The following is a 15,859-nucleotide window of genomic DNA, read 5'->3' as shown; positions in this document are numbered from 1 at the left end:
TGAACTGTTTCAAGACTACCCAGGAGACAGTGTGCCATCTGAGAAGGTCCTTATCAGTAGTATGTTATGTTATCCTTTTGCTTCTAGCAGGTGCCCTGGCCTTGAAGCTCTCCCACTATGTTACTCCCTTCTCGTTCACATAGCTAGCTAACACTAGATAATTGTACACTGAGACACTATGATAGATACTTGGCAATACTCCCTTTTCTCCCTAGAGAGGCCTTTTCCCATTGAAGTTCCTTTCCTGAAGGGTATATAATGTGTGGTCAATCTTTTGTTTCTTAGTTCTGACCTACTTGTGTATCAGAACCCACGGAGCTCGTGTATGTTTATTATATAAATAATAAACTTGGATTATTCCTTTTGCCTCGGTGATCTCCAGTCTTTGGATTATTCCCTATCAAATGGTGGAGATAATGCGGGCAGGCTCAAGACGCTGACTTCACCCATCCACAGTGAGGACCCGGAGAACTAACGGGACAGGAGTGGCCACACAGGGTAAGCATACCTTGTTCTGTCTCCTTTCTTCTCCGGTTCCAAACGGACAGGGTGTTGCTGTGCAAGCAGCCTGACCCAAGGTGATCACTCGAGGTATCTATGTTTGTCTTAACCATGTGTCCTGTATGAATGTGCATGTGATTGGGGACTAATTGCAAAGTGAAAAAAAGTTCTAACTTTTCTATACTCTTGCTGCTTATAAGAATTGTACTAACTTACCTGGTCAGACCCCAGTATACCCCAAGATAGTCTGCGTACTTGAGGGAAGAGGGCATTTTTTTAGTTGAGATGAAATAGGCTCACTAAGGCATTTGGCCAGAATGAGTGTAAGACTCCGTTAGGAGCATCTCGCCCTAGCAGGGAGGATTGTGAACAGAGGCTGATCACCTCTGCGCGTTCACCAAGGAGAGTGAGCGCAAGACAGTCGCTAGGCAGAGTGACTGTAGAGCATTCACCAGGTAGTGTGATTGCTGTTGAATATGGCAAAGATGTAGTGGCTTACTTGCCTAAGTGGAGTACACTTACAGAGAGTAAGTCATTTGCCATTCCTCCCAACGATACATGGGATCACCAGACAAGAGTACAAGCATTTAAGTACATATGCAGCACAGCAGTGATATATCAGAAGCTTTAGCCCCACAGACTTGAGTGGTTGTAACTCATAAGGCATACATAGAGCCGTCAGCCTCCCCACTCTATGATGGGTTGTTTTCCCGTAATAGCTAAGAGCAAGAGAGAGGCAGCAAAAGAGGTAAATGGTCAAGTATGTGCCCTAGAAAGTCAGGAAAGTGCCTAAGAATCAAAGGAAGCTAGAAAGCAAAGAGAGGAACAAGAAAAGTTGATAGCAGAAGGGTTAAGTTAGATAATAGAGAACAGTGAAAAAAAATTGACACCAAAAAGACAAACAGCTCAGAGATAAGTTCTCTGAAAGTTATAGCTCAGATACAGACAAGCAGGCTGTCCCCAGCCCCACAGCTAAGCTCTACCCCGCCCGTACAATACAAAGTAGAGAAAAAGGGGGGCGACGGGGGACGCTGCAGAAGTGCGTCTAACTAAAAACACACAGATCTTAGAAGGATTTTTCAAGATGTTCCACAGCCCCATACTAATCCACACAAATTTGCACAGGAACTCTTGTGTGTCAATGGTGCTCATAAGCCTAATTAGACCAATATATTATTTGTACTCAAAGTGTGTGGTCCAGGGGATTACCAAATGTTAGACAAAATGTATTGAGATACTAACCCTGTTGACCCAGCCCGAGTCGGAGTCTGTTTCCATGCTCTGAAAAGTACAGTAAGCACCAATTTTTTTCTTTCAGAAGCTTCTTGGGAAATAGTTTTCAAATTTAACCAAGATGCCAAAGAGTCTGCTGTCCAGTATGCTATTACCTTTGTGGTAGGACTACTAAATGATCCTCAAAGTAACCTCAGCATACATAGTCTTGCCTGGAAGCATAAGAAGTTAGAAAAGATAATTGCCATTGCCACAAGTTGAGAACTCCTGTCTTAAGCCCCAGCAGGTGTTACTCGTTCAGCAACAGTCTAACAACTTCCAGGATAATTCCCAAAACTCCAGAAACAATAACTAACAGACAGCAGAACAGGTCAGATAACCGTGACAAAAAGACAGTTGTTTGTGTTAATTGTAATAATCAAGGGCATTATGCATATAAGTGCATATCCCCAAAGAAAGCCCTTTCCCTGCAGGAGATGCAGCCCCTTCACATTCCAATGCATCCCTCATAAATTCTGCTTGAAGGTGCGATGCAGCCCCGTTACCAGTATTTCCAAACACTTCTAATCACCATCCAGACCTCCTAATTGAAGTGTTTATTAATTAAAAGACCCTAACTTTGTTTACTGAATACTGGTGCTGCCCGCTCAGTTTTAAAGACTCACTCAAACCTGCCATTATCTGGTAATGTAGTCACGGCAGTGTGAGTTGGAGGAAATCCTATCCCTATGGCAGAAACAAGCCCATCGCAAGTGTCCATTGGTCCTGTATCCACAAAAGCTGCCTTTCTTTTAAGTGCCTCCATCCCTGACAGTTTCATAGGTAGGGACATCCTTTCTAAACCAGTGTGCACCATATACTGTAATCCGGATGCAGTATTTGTGCCTGTCCTGCCTCCATAAGTGTCTGAGATGACCAATGCACTAGATACTACTAATCTTCTGTCACTAAAGGAAATTTCTGAGGAGGAAGATTCTGTACCTCCTAAATTACAATGTGTTTCAAGTGATTTGTGGGCTTTCTCACCAACAGATGTTGGGTTCATGTCATCCATCCCACCAGTGTCAATACAAGTAGACCCAAAGGGCCCCCCCCGCCCAAAATCTCACAGTACCCACTGTCCAGGGCAAAGGTATAGGGGATTTGCCCCGTAATTCAAGGGTTACTTGATAAGGGAGTGTTCAACCATAGGATTGGCCCTGTAAATATGCCCATCTTGCCAATTAAAAAAAAGCCCGGCAAGAATGAGTGGCGGTTTGTTCAGGATCTCAGAGCAGTTAACGAAGTTGTTATTGCAGCCCATCCGGTAGTGCCAAATCCGACTAACAAAACAGGTTGCAGTCATTAAGTACTAAGCCCACACTGGGTCCTCTGACCCTGTAGCACAAGATAATGCCTATGCTGATGTAGCTGCAAAGCAAGCAGCATTGTGTTATAAAATGGTAAAAGCATGTGTTGTAAAAGAACCAACTCTACCTGTTCCCTCTAGCGCTGTATTAGCAGCCCTTCAGGACCAAGCAGAGCCTGAGGAGAAGGAACGTTGGCTTAAAGCCGGATGCACACAAACTCCAAGTGGTGATGTTTTTGTTTGGCATTTAGGTGATTGCCCTGTTGCACCCCGTGCTCTGTTACCATATTTGGTTGCTGCCTCACATGATCTCACCCACACTTTTTATGGGGGGATATGTGATGTAGTGTCAGGAATGTGGTTTGCCCCCGGGTTCTCGTCTTTTGCAGCCACATATGTATAATTATGTTTTATTTGTTTGCAATATAATCTAGGTAAGACGATTCCAACACCTATCAAACACTGACCTAAACCAATGTAACAATTTCATATATTGCAGATAGATTTCCTACAGTTACCTAAATGTTGTACCCATGCATATGTAATTGTTTGTGTTGACCAATTCCCTGGGTCCATTGTAAAAGCTTCAGATGAAGCTATAGCTAATGAGTTAATTGCAGAGATTGTCTACAGTTATGGACTGCCTGAGGTATTATCCTCTGATCAAGGTACACGTTTCATGGGACAGGTTATGTAATTAATCTGCACAAAGACATTGGGATTCATCAAATGTTACACACCATTTCATCCCCAAGCTAGTGGGAAAGTCTAAAGGGTGTTATTAAAAGCAGGCTAAGTAAAGTATGTGCAGAGACTAAACTTGTGTGGCCAGATGCCCTTGATATAGTGCTTATGTCTGTCATGCACACTCCCCAAAGGCTAAGTAAACTCTCCCCATATGAAATATTGTTTGGGAGACAAGCACGCTTGGCTCAGTACTTTCCTTCTACTCATCTTCTTTGCATGAACTATGGACGAATGACTGAATATGTTTCTCAGTTACATAAGGAACTGACCAAATTGTGTTCTCGAGTTTATTCTTCATTACCAGATCCAGCGGATGTTCTGGAACCACATGCTCTCATTCCAGGAGATTGGATCCTCATAAGGAGACACAGTGCCAAAGATCTTCAACCTCGCTGAAAATGACCATTCCAGGTACTCCTAGTCACAGAAACAGCTGTGAAGGTTGAAGGGAAACCGAAATCTCAACTTCCACCTGCGGTGTAAGTGGGGGGGAATTGTAGGACATAATAACGCCTCTTTCCCTCCACCACCTAAGTCCCAGGGACCCTAACGTGCAGTGCAAAAGACGTAGGTCCCCATCGGGTGAAGATCCTCAGCAGCACCATCATGTCTCTGTGTGCCAGATGCTTTGGCCCAAGGCCAGATAAAAGACTTATCATCTGTGTCTCCGTACTGCACATCATTATCTTCGTTGCTGTGCTGACGATAGCACTCATAAAGCCTGCAGGCAACGACAACTCACAAGTAAACAAACAGCAGCCTCACCAACTTCGGAGGCTAATATGTCGTCAACCGATCAGGTTAAGGTTGTCAAAAGAGACTTATATGCATAACTGTTTGAGCCTAATGATAATGCTTTTGTTAAAATGTATGTTATAACAGCATCCAAACTATTACTGATTGATGGATATGTACACATTATCCTTTGTCAGCTCGCAGTATAACATACGTAGCAGAATCTCTATCCTGTCAGGATATAGTTAACAGGCCTTGGGGTAATTTGACACTTCTCCAGTTTCATAAAACGGTGTCGCCCAAGGATATTGGTAAGTTGGTACACTTATGTTCTGATGGCCTTTGTATCAACAGTTCCGCTAATCATCTATACCTCCTTACACTTTACCTTCACCTTATTACTTTGTTTGTGGTGAATGTGCCTATCCGTGGCTACCAAAAGGCTCCCATGGTGTATGTATGATTGGTAAATTGCTTCATCCCACATGGTATATGGAAGCTAAAGATATTAAGATAGCTCAGATTCCAGCACACTTCCTAATGAAGCGTGCATCTTTAAAGGTAAGGCAAGAGCTCTCTTTGACTTCCCCTGAGGTAAATAGATGTTGCATTAAGAAAGCCTTTAGCCTTATGTCTAGTATGTTGTTGCTTGATAACATTACTAATGAATATGACAACAGTTTGAAGATAGTAAGTCATGAACTCCAACAATTGAAGAAGGAAGTTCTGCCGCATTGTTTAGTGTTATATTATCTTCCAGCTAGTCAAGGAGGGTTAGGTACAGTTGTAATTACATTGATGACAAGCACCTGGTAAAGGTTTAGCAGAGGAAGGACACCTTTTTAACCAATCACAAGGAACAATCCATCTTCCCCTGGTTGGACCCATCCACATGGTTCCACGATATCAGTGCTAAGATTTTCCATACCATTCTGTATGTCCTCGTTTGTGTTGGTGTCATCCTCCTAGTCATCTATTGTCTACCTAACACCATTTGTTGCTGTTGTTCTTGCTGTACCTCCTTATTGTCTCACTCTTTTCTAAAGGCAAGCTCTTCTAAACCTGTTCTGTTCTATCCTAAGAACACTAAAAGTCTAAAAATTGACTTCAATGAACCACCACAGTGTATGAACATTATATACCAGATGTATTCTCATATAGGTTGTATGCATTGCATTTATAAGGTATGCTATGTTTAATTGTTTGTTTTGTATTATGGTTGTCAGAAGAACTGACAAAGCGGGGGATTGTGGAAGGAAAAGTCTTGCAGGCCCTAGATGGCCCCTCGCATTCCTAAGCCCCCCTCCAAGGTAGACTGAGCAGTTTCAAAGTGCCCATGGGGCTCTTCTATGAACTGTTTCAAGACTACCCAGGAGACAGTGTGCCATCTGAGAAGGTCCTTATCAGTAGTATGTTATGTTATCCTTTTGCTTCTAGCAGGTGCCCTGGCCTTGAAGCTCTCCCACTATGTTACTCCCTTCTCGTTCACATAGCTAGCTAACACTAGATAATTGTACACTGAGACACTATGATAGATACTTGGCAATACTCCCTTTTCTCCCTAGAGAGGCCTTTTCCCATTGAAGTTCCTTTCCTGAAGGGTATATAATGTGTGGTCAATCTTTTGTTTCTTAGTTCTGACCTACTTGTGTATCAGAACCCACGGAGCTCGTGTATGTTTATTATATAAATAATAAACTTGGATTATTCCTTTTGCCTCGGTGATCTCCGGTCTTTGGATTATTCCCTAACAGACCCAAAACATACAGCCAAAGCAACCCAGGAGTTTATTAAAGCAAAGAAGTGGAATATTGTTTGAATGGCCAAGTCAGTCAACTGATCTGAACCCAATTGAGCATACATTTCACTTGTTGAAGACTAAACTTCAGACAGAAAGGCCCACAAACAAACAGCAACTGAAAGCTGCTGCAGTAAAGGCCTGGCAGAGCATTAAAAAAGAGGAAACCCAGAATCTGGTAATGTTCAAGAGTTCAAGACTTCAGGCTGTCATTGCCAGGAAAGGGTTTTCAACCAAGTATTAGAAACGAACATTTTATTTTCAGTTTTTTAATTTGTCCAATTGCGTTTGAGCCCCTGAAATGACATGATTGTGTTAAAAAAAGGCTTTAGTTCCTTACATTTTTAATGCAATCTTTTTGTTTAACCCACTGAATTAAAGCTGAAAGTTTGCAGTTCAACTGCATCTGAGTTGTTTCATTTAAAATTCATTGTGGTAATGTACAGAACCAAAATTAGAAAAAAGTGGTTTCTGTCCAAAGATTTATGGGCCTAATGGTGGCCATAGACACACAGATCCGATCGTACGAATCGAGGATTCGTACGATTTTCGGATCGTGTGTGGCGCGTGCCAACATCTTTCATCCGGCGGAGATCGGTCAGGTTTGATTTTGACCCGACCGATCCCGCCAGAGCCCATGGCACATCGTAATCTGATCGTTCGGCCATACGGCCGAACGATCAGATTACCCCTGATATAGCCATGCCTGTTAATGGCATATCGGGGAAAGATCCCCTCGTTTGGCAACATCGCCAAACAAGCGGATCTTTGCATCTATGGCCACCTTTACTGTATATTGCCAATGGTTGCCAGATTGATCATACATTGGACACAATTTTTCACCCTGGGGGGGCTAATGAATTGTTTTGGATCTTTGGAAGAAAATACACATACCAGACTCTGGGATGTTCTGTGTTAAGTAATTGGCAACCTTATCAGTGAATAAACCCTCCATAACAGCAGAATGAAGTACAATATTAATTTTATTTCTGTACTTGAAAGTAGGATCATTATTACATTTTTTATAATGAAGGGTATTCATTAATTGGCGCTTCGCCTCCAAAACAGACCTCTGCCATTGACTTCTACATGAACTCGACAGGTTTTAGGTGGCGAAGTTTCGAATTAGAACCGTTTTCAGGGCGATGAATAACATGATAAATCTCACATTCAAATTTGAGTTGGGGGTTTAAATGTGTATTTGTGACTAAAAAAAATAGAATTAGAGAATTCAAATTTGAATTTACCATTTGAACCTTCATAAAGCTGCCGCATAATGTCAGGAACAAGGGAGAACATAAGTAATGTAAAAATGTACCCTAGGGGGCACATTTACTAAGGGTCGATTTTCGAAGTGCTAAAACTTCTGAATTCAACCATCTAATTGAAAATGTGATAGTCTGTGAAGTGTCGAATTCAAAGTTTTTTTTAAAGAGACAGTACTTCGATTTTCGAATGGTCGAATATTCAAAGTTTTTTCAATTTGATTGTATTTTGGCCTATTCGATGGTCGAAGTACCCAAAAATTACTTTGAAATTCAAAGTTTTTGAATTCACTTCGACCCTTAGTAAATGTGCCCCTAGATGTTACTGGAGGGAAGCAATAATTTAAAGTAAAAATAAATGTATGGGGAATGCTGCTCCCTTCACATGATCCTCCTGGATGAGTGAACAAATCGTTAAATCTTCTGTGGACAGACTGAAATCAATTCCTTTGTGCTTTCCCAAGGCTGCAGCTGGAAGTGTCTCTGGCTTATCAATGGTGACCTTGAAAAAGTTGACAAAAGATACAATAATGTAGACTGGAGAGAGCAGCGTCTGACAGCATTAGAAATATGTAAATTGTGAGATCTGTTCAAATGTTATTATAATTTTTTTGCAGCAGTATTGGCATTGCCATGTTTAGAAAGATAGTGATACCATGTACTAGTATATTTGTGTTTGCTTGTAACACCTCACTAAGAAACTGGATATCAATTTGGACACTTTACATTCGTAGATACAATAATTTAAATCTATTTTTCAGCAACTAAATGAGGATCCTACAATACCCTGTGAACAATGCAATTAATGTTAAGTAGTGGACAAATAAGCTGTAGGCACTAATTTTGGAAATCAGTGAACAACAGAACATATATATCTGAATAAATGTAAAAATGTGAGTGTAGACTAGACTAAAGCCACTGAAAAATCAATGTAACCTAGCTCAAATGCATAGCCTTAACAGTAGGATCCCTTAACATAATAGTTGTAAATAGTTATAAATGTAATAATAGTATACCTTAAAGGGGTGTTCACTTTTATTATGTTATAGAATGTCTAATTCCAAGCAACTTTTTGATTTGTCTTCATTTATTTTTTGTTATAGTTTTTGATTTATTTGCCTTTTTCTGACTCTTTCCAACTTGCAATGCATGCAGTGCATGTACACGTTTGTGCAAACAGTACATGGTCCTCATGAATAAATAGCTAAAGAAAAAAAGAAAAAATCATACAAAGTTAATTTAAATGTGAATAAACCCTTTAAGTGCAAATATGTGTCATAGTAATTCTGCCAGGACCCTTTACTGACATATGTCCCTAATTTACATACCAATTAAATACCATGCTTTGCCCCTGCTATGTCGTCATAACAACACTTAAATCCCTTAAAGCCTGGGTTTAAAGGGCGAATGTTGGTAAACAGGGCCGGTTTTAAAAATCGTGTGCCCCTAGGCCGCTCGCACCCCCGCACACTAACACTCACTGCACACCCAATAAACTAGCACCCCCCACTTGCACATTAATCCCCCTCGCATACCCAATTCACTTGCATGCACATCCCCTCGCCTCACATTCCTGCCTCTCATCTGCAGTTTCCTGATCACTGTTCAGTCCAGTCTGATACAGCCAGCAAGTGGCATGCCTCCCCAGCAATTTGCCACCCTAGGCCTGGGCCTGTTGCTTGCCCACAAATTGCTGATAAAGCACAAGGTTGGCTGCCACAAAAATTACACATTTACAAGTAGCATAGCTACCCACACAGTTGAACTGGTTATATGTATCTTCATGCACAGAAATGAAACACGATGTGAAGCAAGATATTTATATTTTGAGACATACAAAACATGTAAAATATGTTTGTGAAGATGTTTTAAGTGAAAAAAAATTATGTATAACCCTATCTTGGCTACAACAGGCTATGTCTGGCTAGTAGGACAGATTCACAGGATGGGCCTTTGCTCAGTGGAGGGTGAAGGGGAGGTTGTGCAATTATACTATAATATAGGACAACGGAAGGTTCTTGCATAACCCCTAATAACAGGGTATATTGTGTAATATGCCACAGGGTCAATTCGAGGTAATATAATGAATGTCAGGCACAAAGGCAGATCAGCAGCATCAATGTAGAACCACTGTGGTGACAACTAGGTTTCTAGAGAATGTAATCTGGATCCCATACAGCAGGGGTCCCCAATCTTTTTTTACCCATGAGCCACATTCAGTTGTAAAAAGGGTGGGAGCAACACAAGCATGAAAAATGTTCCTGGGGGAGCCAAATGTGGCATGTAATTGGCTATTCAGATAAATAAAATCATACCCTGCACACTAAGGGGCAGATTTATCAAGGGTCGAAGTGAATTCGAGGGAATTTTCGAAGTAAAAAAAATTCAAAATTCAAAGTAATTTTTTGGATACTTTAACCATCGAATAGGATACTATGACTTCGACTTCAAATTCGATTCAAAGTAAAATAGTTAGAATATTAGACCATCGAAGTACTGTCTCTTTTAAAAAAAAAAAAAAAAAACAAACTTTGAATTCAATACTTCGCCAAATTAAACCCGCCGAAGCGCTATGGGGACCTTCTAGAGCAGTGTTCAAACTATTTTTCTTCGACTACAAAAAAAACTTAGATCGATCACCGAAATCCTTCGATTCGAAGGATTTAATTGTTCGATCAACGATTTTTCTTCAACCGCAAATGCTCAAATTCCATGCAAAAAAACTTCGACTTCGATATTCGAAGTCGAAGTAATTCAATTGGATGGTCGAATTTTTAAGTATTTTCAACTTCAAAATTCGACCCTTGATAAATCTGCCCCTTATCGAAATAGAATGTGCAACACAATATGGGGTTCCAAATAGCGTTATAAAGGGATCTGTGCGTTCCTACAATAAAAGTTCCACCAAAAAAAGTCTCTCCCTTCTCCACCGGAAGATATGTCTGTTACAGGTTACAGAATCTCAATGTGTCCTGTGTTTTGGTAGTGTTACTTGGGCAGCGATGTCAGACTCCAGCAGAAGTACTCCCCCGCTCCCCTCCAAGACAAAACATAACAGAGCAGTTGCACATTGCACCAGGAAACCCTGCTTAGTTTATACTTATATATATCGCAAGTGTGTCTCACATTACCCGCACAATCCTGCTATCACCTCTCGTTCCTCTCACAGACGCTCGTCACTCACTTCCTGGTTCTCTCTCCTACGGATCCAAGATTGGTCAAAAGACAAACTCCACATGCTGTAGAGGTTAGGAAACCGTTACGGGTGACAAAGGGAAGGATCAGATTTGGTTTAGCTTTATTAATAAACATTTACACTTAAAACTGTAATTTTCGGCCTAATGCGTTTGATATACTTCCTCAGAGGCTCTGAGGAAGTGAGTACATCACAAAACGTTAGGCCGAAAATATTTAACTACCATTTAAATTGTTAAGCACTGTGGTTTAGTTGAACAATAACTAATGTGGATTAAAGGTTAGATCATACAAGAGAAAGTCCCTTTCCTTATGAGCACACCCTTGAGTGTACTTTTGCTGTGTATTAAAGGGGTTGTTCACCTTTGTAACAAATTGACAAATCTAACAGTTCACATGAATAGAACAAACTTTTCCATAGAAATAGTTAACAGAAAAAGTACAGTTCAAGAGATATTCACCTCAGAAGTGTCCCTGTACTAATCCTTCAGTTCCACACAGACCCTGTGCTGGGAGGGGGTCACTGACCCCCAAAAACACTACAGTGTTCACTTCCTCTTCCTTATATGACATCACACATTGTACTGGCAGCTAACTTAACTCCTATTGGCTATGTCTGCTGTCAATCTGCCACTGCTTCCTGTGCTGGCTGTGCTGGGGAATTTGAGCAGCATTCAGGTACTGAAGAGAAACTGTTACAAGTTTGTGAGAGGGAGGGGGAGTGTGGGCTGTGTGCTGCAGAGACTGTGCAGATGGGGGGGGATCAAGGTGCTTGGGACCAGGAGTTTTCTGGATAATGGATCTTTCCATAATTTGGATCTTCATACCTTAAGTCTACTAGAAAATCATGTAAACATTAAATAAACCCAATAGGCTGGTTTTGCTTCCAATAAGGATTAATTATATCTTAGTTGGGATCAAGTACAAGGTACAGGTATGGCATCTGTTATACAGAATGCTTGCGACCTGGGGTCTTCCGGATAGCAGATCTTTCTGTAATTTGGATCTTAGTACTAGAAAATGGTGTAAACACTAAATAAAGCCAATAGGCTGGTTTTGCTTCCAATAAGTATTAATTATATCTTAGTTGGGATCAAGTACAAGCGACTGTTTTATTATTACACAGGAAAAAGAAATCATTTTTAAACATTTGAATTATTGGATTATAATGGCTACTATGGGAGATGACACTTGTACTTTCCAGAAATATATTATTTATTTTTTTTTGGGGGGGGGGCATGTATTATTTTGTGTATTTACCTCATAAAAAAGGTAAAATATTTTTCTGGTATAGATCCCTATATCATGAAAAATATAACTTTTTCATTTTTTGGTATTTAGAGCTCTAAATCTTGTTCCAGAAGTGAAACACTTAAAAAAGGTATCGTTTTCCTAGGTAAATTACCACCCCCCCCCCGGGAGAGCGCACAAAATGTTCAAAAAACGTACCTGCCCTCATCACTGCTCTGCCTGTCACTTAGGGCTGCCACCTCACCCTTTTAAAACCAAACACATATGAAATCCACGGCCTGCATGGCTAATTAGCAATTCATTTAGATGCATGATACATGGCTGCACAGAAATCAGTTCAGTCTGCAGCATCTAAATGAGTTGATAATTAGCCATGCAGCCTGTGGATTTCATATGTGTTTGGTTTTAAAAGGGTGAGGCGGCAGCCCTACTGTCCCTGCTAGATGTGTAAGTTACATACGTTTCTAAGCAAGTCAGTGCTGGTTTTGTTGCAATTTTGTAAATAACTGACATTATGCTTAATGCCAAAGGTTGCCAAACAATGTTGCTCCTTCCTTTTCTGCAGTATTTGTCTGCATGGCTGTGTGATTGTTTGTTACAAGGCAGGTTTGTTTATATGCTGCGTCTGTTAACCTCTGCCATTACAATTGAGTAATCAACCAATGATTCAAATGATGTGACTGGTTACAGTTCACAAGCACCCAATAAATTACTAGGAGGAGGGCAGTATCAACATCCAATAGGAAACAAGTAAGGGCAAAGCCTGGGCATGATGATGTCATCATATAGGAAGTTCTTGGTGTGTCAGGTTCAAAATAGGCCACTCCCATCACTTCAGAAAACTGGTCAGAGAGACAGGAGAAGGGCTGAGTTAATGGGTATAGAAATTAGCTTTTACAATGGCATTTTTACTTTTTGTTATGGAAAATGGTTTTGCTAACACATTGAGAGCATTGTTAGTGGTTTCATAAGATTTGTACATTGAAGGTGAACAACCCCTTTAAGGCTGTGTGTGACCAGGCTAAAACTGCTTGTTATGTGCCCCGGACCCCAGTGTACATGTGCAACTCCCGGTACCTGGTGTAATTCAGTGCAGCAGGATATTCAGCCAGACAAGTTTCTTTGCAGTAAAATAAACTTGTTTATTAATGGAGAACCGTTTTAGTTCCATGGGGTACAAGGTGCTCCAGGTGAGCCAATATCCAATATATCAGAGTAACAGCAATAACAGACTTAGAAGATTGTTACCACTTACTAGGCACTATCCCTCCAGATGAACACTAAGGCATGGGATTCTCAGCACCTTATATGGTCCTCACCTCACCCACTGTATTCAGCCTGGGGTCTTGGTACCCTATGTGGTCCTCAACTCACCCACTGTAGTCCCTGCTCTAGTTGTTCACATACCACAGGGTCATAACCCTACTATTTCTCCTCTTTGGAGCCACAGCTGCTCACTTGCTACCCTGTGCTGACTCTCACTCCTAGAGTGACTATTACTGTATTCACTATTGCTAACTCACACTTATCTAGCTTCACCGGAAGACCTGGACCTGTAGTACCTCTCAGTGAGGCAAAGACAGACCCAGACAACATGGTGCTAAACCCCTTTACATACCTCCCAACATTTTGGAAGTAAAAAGAGGGACAAAAAATTTTTTTCCCTCACGTAGGGCAGCAATTTTTTTGACCACACCCCTTTCTGTGGCCACACCCCCTAATTACCATGTTTGCTTTACAAAATTTGGCAGGTTATGACAGTTTGAAAATATTTCTCCTTATCTAAACTGTATTTTTGTGTCTCAAAATTGTTACAAAGTATCTTATTTGCACCTGTTAGCTGTTCTGGACTCTCTGCTAAAAGCCAATTAAGTGAGAAACTTTGTTTATTTTTCTGGCTGTTCGGTGCATAGAAAAGAGGAACTATAGGTTGAGCTGTCAAAAGAGGGACTGTCCCTTTGAAAAAGGGACAGTTGGGAGGTATGCCTCTATATTATCACATAGTGCCACCTAGTGGACAAACTCCGTGAACAAATGTGGACCCAGCAAGGGACATAGCTGCCTGAGTTAACTAAAGGACCCCTAGGTGTCCAAATACTAAAGGGGAACTGCCTGAGTAATTTAACCCATCTCTCAGGGTCCCTACACTTAGTTTAAAAGTAAATATCCAAACTCCTTCTGTGCTTTAAGAAAAGAGGTTTAAATGCATGGTTATTTATGTAGTTATGCAGTAAACACCAACTAACTACTAATCATCACCAAAGAATATTGGTTTTACAGGCCTTTAATTTTAAAGCAATAGAGTTGCTTTAAAATATAGGTACTGTGGGGGAATGGCTCTTTAGGTAGTAGCAGCAGCAACTCCTTTCACACAGACAGTAGACAGGTTTCCAGCTGATCTCACGTGTGCATTTATTTAACACAGCAGCTTAAACACCAACATAACAGTTTATACCTTTTGGGAAGGCAGTAAACAAAAATAGTCCAGCTGTACTGATAAATGAAAATGTCCTTTTCCCAAAGGTCCCACAGTCTCCCACTGGGGCAATACAAGTCCAGCAAACAAAATCAACTGTTAACTCACAGTCCTTTGGAGATTCCTTATGCTTTTCTCCTGGAAGCAGCGCTCCCCAAACACTTAAGGCAGTAGCTGGTAGCCAGTCCTTGCTACCAGATAACTTGTCTCTTTCTGGAAACTTGCGCCCAGCAATAAAAGCCCTTATGCTTTGAACACAGGTAACATGCAGTTACTAACACACAGCCCTCCAGTAGCTCTCCTTTCTCTCTCAGCCAGGGCAGAGAGCAGCCTTAATTGAGATCCCACCTTTTTACGCCAGGTGAGGCTAATCACCTCCCTGCTACTCAGAGCCTCATTTTCACATCCCTCTGCACTGCTTCATAGAGAATTCTGGGAGGGATATACTTTCCATCTATGATTTTCCCAACCATGCTACAGTACCTATAGGTCATGTTGATTGTTTTTCACTGATAATTCTGCTTTTGTAATTGTTACTTGAAGTTCTAAACCTGACTGTTTTGCTAACCTGACTGTCCCTTCTTAACTTGTCAGTTAGAGTTTCTAATGCTAACAGACACCTGCTGCACAAATATGGCAGCCCCCTCATAGAGGAACATGGGGGGTAAGAAAGGTAATATAAAAGCATCTGGCAAATAATTTTATGGCAAAATTATAAATCTTATGCAAAGACGATATTAAGAGAGATATAAAAAAAGGTTTTTTTCTGGGGTCAGTATCTCTTTTTAAGTATTTTGATTTCTGATTACACAATGGTGCTTGAAAGTTTGTGAACCCTTTAAAATTGTCTATATTTTTATATGAATGCGACCTAAAACTTTATCTCAAGCAGATTAGATGAAGACAACATAGTTAAAAAACAAAAGAAAAATTATTATATTTCACATGTATTTATTGAAAAAAAATCCAATAACATATCAGCGTGTGGCAAAAGTGAATCCTTTAAGATTAGTCTGATGCAGTGTTGGACTGGGATGCCAGGGGCCCACTAGAAAACCTTAGACCATGGGCCTATTTTCCAAGCTAATTTCCTTCCACTTCTCACTCAACCTTTTTATTTTCTTAGTACTTTTTCTTTACATGATAATACTCTATTTTGCATCTATTTGGCCCCATTGTTTCCATAAAGAATTAAGGAATGAACATGAAATGGTTACAAATGCTTAGAAGCAGTAGTGCCCACTGACACCTGGGCCCACCGGAAGTTTTCCTGGTATTCTGGTTAGCCAGTCCAACACTGGTCTGTTTTC

At 40.7% G+C, this 15,859-nt stretch overlaps 2 long non-coding RNA genes across 2 annotated transcripts; both read right to left on the bottom strand.

Moving 5' to 3' along the window:
• Positions 1-2,139: 2,139 nt before the first annotated feature.
• Positions 2,140-5,888, bottom strand: LOC121397691. Its single transcript, XR_005963834.1, has 2 exons — positions 4,959-5,888; positions 2,140-4,923 (listed from the first exon to the last, which is right to left on the bottom strand). It is a non-coding gene; the product is annotated as an uncharacterized LOC121397691 (long non-coding RNA).
• Positions 5,889-7,917: 2,029 nt separating this feature from the next.
• Positions 7,918-11,159, bottom strand: LOC121397759. The gene is made up of 3 exons (XR_005963902.1): positions 10,759-11,159; positions 8,644-8,831; positions 7,918-8,129 (listed from the first exon to the last, which is right to left on the bottom strand). It is a non-coding gene; the product is annotated as an uncharacterized LOC121397759 (long non-coding RNA).
• Between the last annotated feature and the right edge of the window lie 4,700 nt (positions 11,160-15,859).

Source organism: Xenopus laevis, chromosome 8S (genome assembly GCF_017654675.1).
Source record: "Xenopus laevis strain J_2021 chromosome 8S, Xenopus_laevis_v10.1, whole genome shotgun sequence".
Taxonomy (NCBI): domain Eukaryota; kingdom Metazoa; phylum Chordata; class Amphibia; order Anura; family Pipidae; genus Xenopus; species Xenopus laevis.
The sequence above is the reverse complement of the archived record's forward strand: the minus strand, read 5'-3'. Positions and strand labels throughout refer to the sequence as shown.